The sequence below is a fragment of the Chelonia mydas genome, chromosome 5 (assembly GCF_015237465.2).
Source record: "Chelonia mydas isolate rCheMyd1 chromosome 5, rCheMyd1.pri.v2, whole genome shotgun sequence".
Classification (NCBI taxonomy): Eukaryota; Metazoa; Chordata; order Testudines; family Cheloniidae; genus Chelonia; species Chelonia mydas.
In genome coordinates, this window is record NC_051245.2 from 33,226,436 (window position 1) to 33,240,236 (window position 13,801).

The following is a 13,801-nucleotide window of genomic DNA, read 5'->3' on the forward strand; positions in this document are numbered from 1 at the left end:
TATAAAATGGGGATAAAAAGACTTCCTTAAATCACAGGGAGTTGTGAGGATAAATATATTAAGATTAGACTCAGACTTTAAAGCCAGAAGGAACCATCATGATCATTTAGTCTGACCTCCTGCATATTGCAGGCCACAGAACATCACCCACCTACTGGAACAGATCCAAAACCTCTGGTTGAGTTACTGAAGTCCTCGAATCATGATTTAAAGACTTCAAGTTACAAAGAATCCGCCATATACACTAGTTTAAAATGGCACGAGACATGCCTCATGCTCCAGAGGAAGGCAAACCACCCAGGGCCTCTGCCAATCTGACCCAGAGTAAAAATTCCTTCCCAAGCCCAAATATGGCAATCTGTTAGACCTCAAGCCAGACGCCCACCAGTCAGTCAAACACCTAGGAAAGAATTCTCTGTAGTAATTCAAAGCCCTCCTCATCTAATGTCTCTTCAGGGGCTGTTGGAGACATCTGCTGCTAGCAGTTGCAGATCAGCTACATGCCATTGTAGGCAGTCTGATCATACCATCCCCTTCATAAATTTATCAAGCTCAATCTTGAAGCCAGTTAGGTTTTTTGCCCCCACTGTTCCCCTTGGAAGGCTGTTCCAGAACTTCACTCCTCTGGCGGCTAGAAAACATTATGAGACACTCAAATACTACAGTAATGGGGGCCATATAAACACCTAAGATAGACAGATGATACAGTACTGGAACAACTGCATCTTCCAGTGCACTTATTTGGAATTTACAAAAACACCGCCCTTTTACCTAATTCCCCAAGTAATTCTCTCCATAAGCGAACATGAAATGACAGTCTGCTTACACAGAATATATATATATAAAAATAAAGATTCCAGTACAAACACACACAAAAAGCTATTGAAAAACATACTTCTTAATGCAACCTCAGTACTGCAGAGGACTAAGAAAAATGCCAATTGTAACATGTGCAGCATTGCCTCAACAAAGCAAGCAAAAGACAAAGGTTGAATTTGAAATTGCCTTGCTTTTGTCTTAGTCACAACTGGTTTGTTATTTTTTATGCAGCGTTTTGATGGTAAAATTGCACTGTTATGAACACTGAAGGTAGGACAACTGAGCAGAGAGGGGAGCAGAGTAATAAAAACAAGGATGAGTCTTCACTTTTCCAGAGAAGTACATAACTATTCTGAGACATTTTTTCTCAAGGGACTAGAGTTCTAGTCTCAGTTCTGCTATCAGTCTGCTGCATGACCTTCGGCAAGTCACGGCACCACTCTGTGCCTCTGTTAAAAATCTGCAACTGTCCTGTGCCATCTGACGCAGACTCATGCTAAAGGGCAGTTTAATTGCCGTGTAGACATTTGGTCTCAGGCTTGAGCCTGGGCTCTAGGACCCTGCTAAAGGCTCCTTAGCCCAAGCCTCATGAGCCTGAGTTGGGACAGGTGTGTCGCAGATGTCTAATTGCAGTGAAGACAAACCCTCAGTGTGCGTTTGTGCATCTCCTCACGCAATTGGGCCTCAGTCTCGGTACTACTGTAAAACAAATAAAGTAATACTTAGTATGTGTGTCACACATTTCATCTTCAACTACTCTACAAACTGTATTGTTTGCAGTGTTCTTGTAGTCATGTTGGTTTCAGGACACTAGCAAGATGAGGTGGGTGAGGTAATATCTTTCACTGGACCAACTTCTGTTGATGAAAGTGAGATGATTTTGAGCTAGTTTGAGATCTTCAGAGATCTGGGAAAGGAACTCAGTGTCACAGCTAAATACAAAGTGGAATAGTTTGTTCAGCTAAGTAGTTAACACACATTGTAGGAGCCCATTCAAGGTGAAGTGACCTGTTAAAACCTCTACAGCCATAGGACAGGTCTACAAGGACAAGTCTATCTAACTTACGCTGCTCAGGGGTGTGAAAAAGACACCCCTGAGCGACGTGAGTTGCAACAACCTAAGCGCTGTCTGCACCGGCTCTGTGTCAACAGGAGATGCTCTCCCGCCGACATTACTTCACCTCTGTGAGAGGCGGAAGTTATGCTGACAGGAGAAAGCTCTCCATCGGCACAGAGCATCTTCTCCCGATGCATTACAGCAGCACAGCTGCACCAACATAGCGCTTCTAGTGTAGGCCTGCCAATAGACCAAAAAAAGGGGGATTAGCGGGTTACAGATTGTTGTAATAAGCCAGAAATCCAATGTCTTTATTAAGACCATGATTTTTAGTGTCTAATGGCTATGAATTTCAGCTCCATGACTCACCTTTTGAATGTGTTTGGTTTCCTTTGAAGACAAGGACTGAGAAGTCACATATGGAGCGATCATTTCTAAAAAGTGTTCATCTGCAGGTGACATGTTTTTGTCTTATTTTTCTGTGGAGTTCATTCAAGAGGGCAGTGATTGTCTGGAATCTCCCTCCCCAACCTCACCACACTCATCATCAGAAGCAAGCTCCCCACAGATCAGGACCCACCAACTCAAAGCAGCACCAGATCCTACCATAACACATGCAAAACCTGCAGATATATCTTTACTGCTGCAATGATCAATACCTCCCACAACATACCTTTCAAGATCCATGGGTCCCACACATTCCTATCACATGTGGTACCTTATCCAGTACATTAAATACCTCAATAACCATCAAACTAAAACATCATCTAATTCACCCACACAGGCAAGCAAGATGGGCATACTGGACAAACAGTACAATTCCAAAAGGAAGAATTGAACAAGTATTTTAGATAAATTTTACATTCACTGTAATCCAGATCAGCAGCAGACGCTATTGGTTTATCACTGACTATATTGTTTATACAATCGTATTAGATACAGTGCTCCCAGTTTAGAAAATTTTCATATATAAAATGACTATTTCTGTTTGCATCTACCATAACCAATATGGCCATATTGAGAAAATATGATTCCAGCATGCACATTTGCCTTGATTTAGGAAAGGCAGCATTACTCACTTATCTTATGATTAGTACCACCTATTTTCCAAACATCTCTGGCTGTCTCTGGCATTTCTGACATAGCTTATACTACTGCCACTTTTCATCACTGCACCTTATTCTGCATCCGGTTATCGCCAAATCAAGATATTTGTCAGCATTCCACTCAAGCTAACATGTCCTGAATTTCAATGCATCTCTGTATGAAAGTAATATAACTTTGCTTTAAAAGTCTTTAAAAGACTTTCTAAGAGAAAGCATGGAACGAAAGCATAATTTTTCTGAAGCCCAAACACGATAACCCTTTAACAACAGCACTCATCAACCTGAACAGCAGTTCTGTCCAAAGAAGGAACATGCATAACATTGACACAGTCCTTAACTGTTCACATAAATATGTTTTATGAATTACAATATAAAGCAAATATCTTTAAAAACAATTTCCAGAAGACAGGCTGACAAGTCATTCATGTCTAATAAAACCAACCCAATCATATGAAAATAAGTCAAATTCTTTAAGCGTGGTTGGTAACATCTGCCCTTTCAGATACACACAGTGTACAAGGTTTGGTAATATCAGTACATGCACTTATTCGTTGATTCAGTCATTTGGGCTTTTAAGCCAATTTTGAAACATCATTCCGCATACCTGGTCCTTAAACACACCCAAAAAATTATTGTGATGAAGTGTCATAATTCTCTTCTGACTGACCAAACGCAGAGCTGCACAAAGCATGGAGCAGATGACTTAATTCAAACTGAATAATTAAATCAAATAGAAGAGTTAATAAGCATAATGCAAGTATACTGCACAGTGTTCTTTAGGAGGCTAGGAGGGCCAATGGAAAGAGTGTAGTCGTAAAGCTGAAGTGTGTTTTGTTTCAGTATTCCAATTTGTTAAACATTATTAGGGCATACAATGAGGGCATAAGTTTCCATTGACTACTATGACCTACAGCTACAAAGAAAACTAGTCAAATGCAGAATTTTCTAATATGTAATTTTACCACAATAGTCAAAGTTACAGCAAATATTGAAACTCTAAAGATCAGCTAGGATGGTCCTTCAAAATTAAGAATGTCAGAATAAAATTGTTCGAGTCTAGTTTCTAATAATTACAAAGCTAGTTCAATTATTCAATATTGAATTAATCTTATACACGTATTCAAACTACAGCCAAATTTTGAAAAAAGAGGTGAAAATGAAAAGAGAAGCACAATACATCGCAAAGGTACACCGAGATTTGTATTTTGACTTTTAGCACGACAAGGATTTTCCCATTAATTCATAAACAAATCACTGGTGAACTGTATGCCTTGAAAACACCAGCAAAAAGCAGTGAAGATAATTAAAAAACGTGCATGGGAAACACAGTACAATGGAACTGCGGTGCAGCTGTAATTTAAGTTGTAAGTTCTTAAAGGCTAGGACCATAACTCTAAAGTACATTGAAAACTGATGGCATTATTAACAAAAATTATAAAGATAAAAGTGAAAATAATCTGGTATCATATTTTACTAAATTTAATAACTCAATACCAAGAGTAATTGAAAGCAAATTTTCCATAATTAGTCTGGCAAACTCCACTGTTCAACGTTCATTTTCTGCTCTTCTTACTCATGTGAATAGTCTAATTAGATGTCAATGGAACCATCTGAGTGAATAAAAGGAGCAGGTAGAGCTCCTAAAATCAGATACTAATAATTCTCTTTATTAGCATCACCTAGCCCAAGAATTTCATTTTGTATATTTACTAAAAACTTAACAAAAAGATCAAACCAGCAAGCCAGGGTATCTTGTTCCTTATAGTAAAGTCTAGAAGTTAATGCAACCATATGTCAAACTGGTTTTTGAGAGCAAGCAGGAGTAAGAATCAATTAGTGAAACTACTACTAGCAGATACAAAAAAAGTACCTTAATCCTAAGACCACCCATTTGTTTTATTACCTAATGCTTCAATGCACAACAATAATATAGCTAAAACGCTGCACTGCAATTTTTACTAACGCCAGCTGGGTCAGAAATAGCAATGACAGAATTTGCTATGAGTTGAAGGCTATCAATGCAACTGATTTAAAGGATATTACACACGATGGTTCTACTCCTCAAACCAAAGCAGCTCAAACCACCACCAATTAACTTCCAATGCAAAAAAATAATTTTTTTTTTTTGAAAATCCAAAGGAATGAAGGGGTATAAGCAAATTTTCCTTTTACATCTAAGAAGTGGTCAGCAAAAGGAGTTGTGAGTACTAATAAAAAATATGATGTTGTTTATTATTAGCCTGCATTATAGAAAGATCTGTAAGAGCAGACTGTCAGGCTCATTGAAGTGGCATGACGCAGGCATGATGATCATCCCTTTTCATGAGTAATGATACGTGAGCAATAAAACATTCAAACAATGTATGTTCTGTTCATCTTTTTACATTTGTGAGTATTTATTTAAAAACCAAGAGCATTGAGATTGGTATTCAATGTTTTCTTAAGGGCCGTAATAAAAAAAAATAGATTTAAAAATCACAATATAGGCAGTCTACCTCAACAGGTTTGCTTGTCCTCAAGTTTTTAATATATAATTTATATATTGTACACACGCACACACCCACCCCTGCACACACCCTACAGATCACAAAATAAGAAGCACGGGCACATAATTAAGGGGTCCACAGAGCTTATAAAGAAAGTGCAACGACCTTGTTAGTGTTTGGCCTTTCTAACGCACCCAGGCTCATTGTAAAACAGTCAACCATGAAAGTACTTTAAAAAGCTGTTTTTCTTTTTATATTTATAGCATGATTTTATAATATACCTTTCAAGTTTTAAAGAAGCTGGTACTGCTGTATATCTTCTTGGCAAATTCAACATGAATCACACAAACTTTCTAATTTACAACTTTCAGAAATCTGAATGCTTTTCAATACTGGGGTTTTCAACTTTGCAATTTAATGACAATCCTGCCTTTGGCCTTTCCTGACCTGTTGTGAAGTAAATCAGGCACACTAATGTGGGCTAACAAGTCTTTTTCACACTGTTCGATCACCCTGCATCACTTTTCTCCACCGACACCGCCTCTCTCCCACTCTCTGTCTAGCCATCCTCCCTCAAAGCAAACAAAATGGTCACTGTAACCCCGCATTACTGCTCATTAGATCACAGGTTAGTCAAGTGGAACTGCCCGAGGTTCCCAAAGGAGAGCTATACTTCAAAAATCTGTCCATGTCAAATGAAGAAAAAACCCCTGAGCATGGGGTCACCCAGATCAATGATCAAAAGAGACTGAGAATGGAAAAGGGGGGGGGCGGGGGGAGAAAGAGGGAGAAACCTTTTTTGTTTAAAAAAACCAGCCTTCTGTATAATAAATCAGAATCCAAAGATACTACGCATTTTCCTCCCCTTGACAACAACATGCAACTTTCATTTTAACATGAAACAACTTGTTTTTGGGTAGATTGTTTTTAAGCGTTAAAACTGAGGCTTCACGAAACTCAAGACTGCACCTTCACAAAATAAATACAGCCAAGACAGACAGCTACAGAAAATATTTTGGATGTTTCCACCACCACAGAGGGACTGCCTCTGAGAAATAATCCACATTTTTGGGAATTAAACTAAAACCATCCTTGAATTTTATTATGCTTCAAACTATTGGTAACATATTAGCCCCCAAAAGGCAAAGTCACAATCATCTGAACTCTGTTTGCACATGAGACATAGCAATCACCAATGGCATTTGAAGAAATTTGCAACTATTCTAGTAACCAGTTTTTTTTGTTTTTAAATAGAACAATTCAATGACAAGGAATTGGGGAAAAAATGAAGTCCTTTTGTATAGAAAAAATATCCTAATCATAAAACTGATCTAAGAGACAATAAGAGATTAATTTTATCCACTTACTCAGATTTTTTTGAGAAGTAGCACAGACCAAACAAAATGAAGTCTGTGCACAAAACTGTACATGCTAAGTAGTGAGAACTCTCCTTTCAATTCTTTTAAGAGCGACACTGGACAGTCTGAACTTGCCCAATATTTTAGCTAAATTTTCCTATATACTTGCAGAGCAATGGAAGAAACAACAATACATGTTTTATCAACTAAAACAAAGTTTTCACGTGGCAAAATTACATACAATCTGAAAGGGATGGACCTAAAACAACTGGTTTAAAAGAGCACACACAATTGAACTTTCAAGTGATTCTTTTTTTTTTTTTTTTTTTTTTTTTATTAAAAGGACCCACTGCACAATAACTGCCAAAGAAGCCTAACTAACAAAGTATTCCTACTACAGGAGTGGTGGCAGAGCATCTCTTACCCTCGACAGCAGCAGAGGCTGTGAGGAGAGCCTTTGGCAACCCTCCCTACTCCCCAGTAGGAACGGATGCAGCAAATCCCTCAATGCTCCTACCCAAAGAAAAACGTACACTTCTCCTGCTCCTCTCCCTCCTTCTCTGCTCAGCCAAAGCAAAGGGGATGGAGTGAGAGGAAAGATACCCACCTTGGAATCAAGTACTTTCCACTGGTCTGGTAAGTGACACTTGTATTCCAAAGGTATTAGTGCAGTGGAACCAAGTTACAGCGAAGCAAAACCTTCATCACAAGCAATGAAGTTTTACTACAAAGAGAGTAGTGAACAGCTCCTGAATTGCAGTGAAGCATTTCACATAACTTAACTGGACTTTCTCTGGCATGGACCACATAATAAGTTGGTTCCAGTATAATTAAAGCTAACAAAGTAAGAAAGGCAAATCATAATATGAACATTGTAAAAAGATACTACACTTTCTATAAAGTAACTGGACAAGTACTGGCTTATAAAACAATCCTGCATTGACAGGAGATGGATTGGACAATCTAAACGATTGTTTTTTCCCATATCTGTGATTCTATAATTTGTCTGAGACCCCTCTCCGAATTGAGTAGTAATCTTCTCTTTTCTGACCCCTATTATCCTACTCTGCCTCCCCACCCATACACACAGTTAGAATAAAAAGGAGGAATTTTATTAATACACTGAGGGCCTGATTCACTACTGCAGTTCTACACCAGTGTATCAGATCCTTCATTTTTATAAATGCCTCCACTTGTAATTTTACTATATATTAACTTTAAAACGGCCTAAATTTATAAATACTGAAGTTACATAAGCCACTTATATCTGGATTTGATACATATTCCCAAACGTTCATGACACTTTTTCTGTGCCATGCAACTTCACTTTAGGACACGCTCAGAACTTGAATAACTAAGGAAAACATGGAATGTTTGCAAAACAGATGTTGATATACACGTGAGCATATTACTTCAACCAAAAGCACTTCTAAATTATGTTATTTTGGTGGTGGTGTGTCAAAAAGCATTTTAAGATTGTCTTAGGTAAAACTAAATACATCTCTATATAACGCGATCTGATATAACACGAATTCACATATAACGCGGTAAAGCAAAAATGGTTTTCTGATTCGTCTACAACATTGGTTCTCAAACTGGGGGGGGTGCGACCTGGTTATGTGGGGGATTGCAAGCCCCAACCCCGGCATGCAGCTGCGAGCCCCAACCCCGGGTTTGATGTGAAGGGTGACATCAGATGCGCCCTTTCTCAAACACCAACAAGAATAAAACTTCTTGTGTCAAATAGTGTGTTAATAACAAAAATGCTTGAGGCCAAAGCAAGTTCGATATAACGCGGTTTCACCTATAACACAGTAAGATTTTTTGGCTCCCAAGGACCGCGTTATATCGGGGTAGAGGTGTATACATTATTACAGGTAATAATTTAAAGAAACATACTTGTTAGAAAAGCATATTGTATACATTTGTAATTAACAGTTTTAGACAACACAAATTGAATTGGCCTTGATAGTATTTAAATCAATCATTTCAGGACTGTCAGTCACTTTTCAGCCCATAATCAACATATTTAATATAACAGACCACAGCTTGTATTATGTCTGAAAAGTGATCAAATACCAAAAATTCTCATGTATTTTTACTTGTTTTCAAGTTTATTCAGAAGATTCTTCACTAATCGTTCTTTCCTATCTCAAATGTAAGCTATTTTTCAAATTTCATCAGCAGATGAAAGTATACTGTTTAGTATCACACCGTAGTAACAAACTTTGAAAACATTTATTCTGAGGAAACGCTTACACTTATAAAGATTCCAACATGACTAATGATATGCTACAGTATTAGCAAATCATCATTAAAATAATTTAATTATATTCATAACTCTGCTTCTGGTCTTATAAAGAAGATTGTTCCCAGATGCTAGATAGCTGATAATTCACATTTCTTTCAGGGTGTCTGTGCCTGCTGCTGAATCACTATTCATTGTAGGAATGAGATGAGAGAATGATTTCCTATTTCCGTATCGGAGTGCAATTATACACTAGATAGATAAAGTTTCAGAAGAAATAATGGACAAACACTGCCCTCAACCTCACCTTCAACACAACAATTCAGTACAGTCCAATTATTTACATTGCGCAAAAAATGAAAAAAAACAAACAACTTAGTTGGGACAGGACTACCAAACCTTTGAACAATAAAAAAAAACCCCACACATAACTTAAGCATTCTTTAAACTATTAATACTCGTAAAGGTGCCAGACTGACAGTTTTAGTTACTCAAGTACTTTATTTAGCTACAGAAAAGGTACAGCCTAAGTAGCCAAGAAATATTTGTGCAGTTATATGCAGAACCTAACAACTCTACCTTGAAGGACCAATATTACATATGAAAGGACAATTTAGCCTTCATGTTCAATTATTCCTTGGGCTCTCTCTGGAGGCTACCAATTAGTATGCTGCTTTGATGTGTTTGTGTGTGTGGATGTCTGAATACTAGGAATTGAGCTGAGAGTACAAAACTCATTTCACACATGGAATTGAATACCATAAGGTAGTAGTGACTTGGTCATGACTCACCTCAGGTGAATTCAGACAAATGAGTAGCCAGTCAAAATGGACTATGAAAGCATACTGAGAAAAAAGTTTAGCTTCACAAAATGATCATTTAGCTTCTTCTGGTCAGTTAAAAATGAAAGTTTCTCACTATATAATTTCACTTTTCGTTGACCAATAAAATAAATAATCGTGTCAAAATGCTAAATAAATTGCACTATCTTCCACTTTTTGAATTGCAAGATAGTTAGGTATTAAGTTCTATCTTTTATGAAGCAATACTACAGTTGATGTTTACATTCTTGCATTCAGAGTTTATTCTACTAAAAATAGAGAAAACTTCTGAAAGAGATTTTTCCTGGAGAACTTTTGCTCATGCAATTTAGAGTGAAAATAATTATGAAATAATTGCAACCAAAGAAAAAAAAGTGTCACATAACACAGAAGTTACATTAGGCAATACATCTGAATGGAAACTGATAGAAATCATTACATATTCTAATATAAACAATATTAAACCTGACTTCTTATCTGCTTCTATAGGGCAGAGACCTCCTCATACTTTTTCATCTTAGAGATAACTCATCTCATTTACTACTACATATTTTTCAATTTTTAATTGGCCCAAGAGATTTTTTTAAATTGCTTTATGACTCTTTAGAAAGCAATTACATAGGCACTAGTATGTCCCACTTCACAATACAATACTTGACATACTTAGCTTCAGAATAAGCATCTCCTATGCAAGTTACTTGTCTCTCAGTAATTTTTGAGCACTCAAATTCCCCTCAGCTTTATAGATTCAAATTTTAAAGCCAGAAGGGTCTACTGTGATCATCTAGTCTGACCTCTTGCATAAGACAGGGCAGTAATTTTCACCCTATAATTCCTCCATCAAGCACAATCACTTGTGATTAACCCAGAGCATCTTTTAGCCGGCACCCAATCTTGATTTAAAAATTTCAATAGTTCTCTATTCTGCTTGTGTCTTCCTGCTGTGATGACCTCTGGAGCTAAAACATGACCACTAATCAGGAACATTTAATAGAAGATCCATTTACAGAACATCTTGATCTTCAACAGATTTGAAGATTTTTTTTCATGGTATCTGAAACCATTCAAAAGGTTCTCCAGTGAGGTTCAAATTTCATATGTTCAGCCTTCGTATTCACTGTCATCTATAGTTACCATTCCTACCCTTTAGATGGCAATTTCTTTTGCTTGGCAAGCGAGACAGTTGGAGAAAGAGAAAGAGAAAGAGTGCGCGCGCCTACCTTTTCATCACTAATTCTTTAAGCTGTATTCTCTAAAGCTTTCATATTTAAAGTATTAGGGACACGGTCTTCTGTAATTCTGTTGATTTAATCTTTTTCCATTTATATTTATCCCTGTTTAGTTGCTATAAACTCTGTTTCCCTAAACTAGCTGTACAGAAGCATGTGAATAAGATTCTGATTTGCATACAGAAGGAAAGACTCCTAAATATGCTACTGCATATACATAGAAAAGATGCATTTGCAAACAACGCACCATGTTTTCATAATCACGCTAAGTAACTTTGGAAGGCTGTATTTATCAGTGTTCTTCAGGATTTCCTTCAAAGCCTGCGTGTTTGTCATGCTATGCCTTATTCTAAAGGATGCTATGCATCCGATGAAGTGAGCTGTAGCTCACGAAAGCTCATGCTCAAATAAACTGGTTAGTCTCTAAGGTGCCACAAGTACTCCTTTTCTTTTTACGAATACAGACTAACACGGCTGTTACTCTGAAACCTGTCATTCTAAAGGTTGTTTCCTTTGCTAGTTATAGTTCACCTTTGCTGTGAGCACTAGTCTGAATCTTTTTTTTTGTAATATAGCTATTCAGTGTTACATAGAAGATTTAATGGGCAGCTCTTCAGTTTCTGTACCTAAGTTATTGTATAGTTTCAGCTCTCTAGCTCTGTCTATTGTGCATTACAAACAACTTTTGGAAGCATTCTAGAAACTGTTTCTTCACCGATCTTTGGGAAGGCCATTGTAATTCGCTGCGTCCAGGAACTTTTCTTTAATTCAGACTGTTGAAGACCTTTATTTCTTCATCTACAACAGCATCAGGAATTTAGTCTTCAGAAGTTGTTTGTTTGTTTGACTAAGACTGTACAGAAGTATTGAACAATTATTGGTAAGTTGCATTACTTACCTAATCAGTGCCAGCAATTCTGATGTCATCTTTTGATCTAATGAAACTACATCTAGGATTTTATTTTCAGGAGCTTTGTTTATTTCTAAAGACTAATCAGAATGGAAACAAATTTGAAGTAGTCTCATGTTAACTGCCTGGATTTTTTATGTCACTTTCTTATAAAGAGGTTTTGCATAGCTGTGTCTAATCTTATTTCAGGTCATTTTAGTTAATTTCATTTCTCTGTTCTTCCTTAGCAACATTCTGGTTTCTTCTAACATCGTATTAATCTTCTCTTTTCTCTCTATTACTGCTTCCTTCAATATGCTCTTGTTGAAGACAAGGGTTAAACATCCAAATTTTTCACGTTAATGTAATGGTTGGAAAAGTTTTTCCAAGATTTGAAATTTTCCATTTTGTTTGAGATCAAAAAGTTACTTATGTTCTGTAGCATTAAGGTATGTCTTCATTGCACAGCTAATCTTAGCTCCTATCTGGAGTTTAGCCTTAGCACCCCCTACCATCCACATAAATAAAAGTTTCTGACCTGGGTTTCAAGGTGCTTTAAAGTTCAGAGTAGCTTATCCAGCCGGGGGTGAGACTGAGAATTGGGCTCCATTTTAACTTGGGCTGGAACCTGCCTACTTTGCATTGAGAATCAGACTAAAATCACTTGTATTGATAGTGCTCCAATGCCCTAACAATTGCCCACAAAAGACAAGTTCTCCTGTAAATGACTGGGAAAAATCCTAGAGTACTGATTCACAAAGAACCATGAGATATACTACGGACATACACACGAGTATAGAAACAGCAAGAACATAGTAATATGCGTTGAGCTTTGCACTGGAGATGCTCACACCCAGGCCAGGCTACTCAGGGTGTTCAGACCCAGATGCCAATCACTTGGATTAACTGTGCAGTAGAGAAAGCCTAAGTGTTCTTCTCTAACCAACTTCCTATTTATTCTTCTAACTATGCAATGATTGTGGCAAGCAGTCCACCTACTTAAAATATACAATTGATACTGGGCTCATATCAGTCATTGGGAAGACCATTTTCCCCTGTGTGGAGCTAGAAGTTTCTCTTCTTGATGACGCTGCACGATACTGTACACTTGTTCATTAAGCATTTGTACAAGTGTTATAAATGTACATGGGTCTTTAGGTATGATTACTATCCTGAAGACCTTAAAATCCAAACACAGCCAGGACAAAATTAAAATCTTGAACCCTTAACTTCAATAGAGCCTCCTACTGTATTCTGAAGTCTCAAAAAAGTAACTAGTTGTGCCTCGTTACTTATAAATAAGCTTACCTGGATCAATGGCTTTATTAACTCCACACCAGAAGCCAACTGCATCAATACTTAGGGATCCGATTGCCCGACAATATTTATCCCAGTAGACATATGAGGGGTGATTTTAACCTATTAAAATCTAAATGGACTATCTTCTTGTGTTGCACGGCCACAGTTAAGATCAGCAAGTGCGCTGAAGCTCCCTCACTGAAAGTGGGAAGGAGTGGCAAACAAGAGATTCTCTATGAAGAATCTTCTACTTTGGAATTCGCTTTCCCTACATCTGTCCAAGGCTGTATCCATCAACTTTCTAGATGCCTTGTAAGGCCCAACTTTTTGACCAGTACTTTAGGGACCTAGTGGGTTGATAAGGTTTTGTTGTTTGCTTTGGGAATTATATCTGCTAGTACAGTGTTTACTTATTGATTCAAATGAGTATCTAGTACTTCTGTCCACCAGGTCCTTTATACTGATGCCCGTCACTTCAATATCTGGTCA

The 13,801-nt window shown here is 37.4% G+C and overlaps 1 protein-coding gene across 6 annotated transcripts in view; it reads right to left on the bottom strand.

Annotated features, from left to right (window-relative positions):
- Positions 1 to 13,801, bottom strand: part of ARL15 (ADP ribosylation factor like GTPase 15) — a 334,164-nt gene that overhangs the window by 155,329 nt on the left and 165,034 nt on the right. The window lies entirely within an intron of this gene.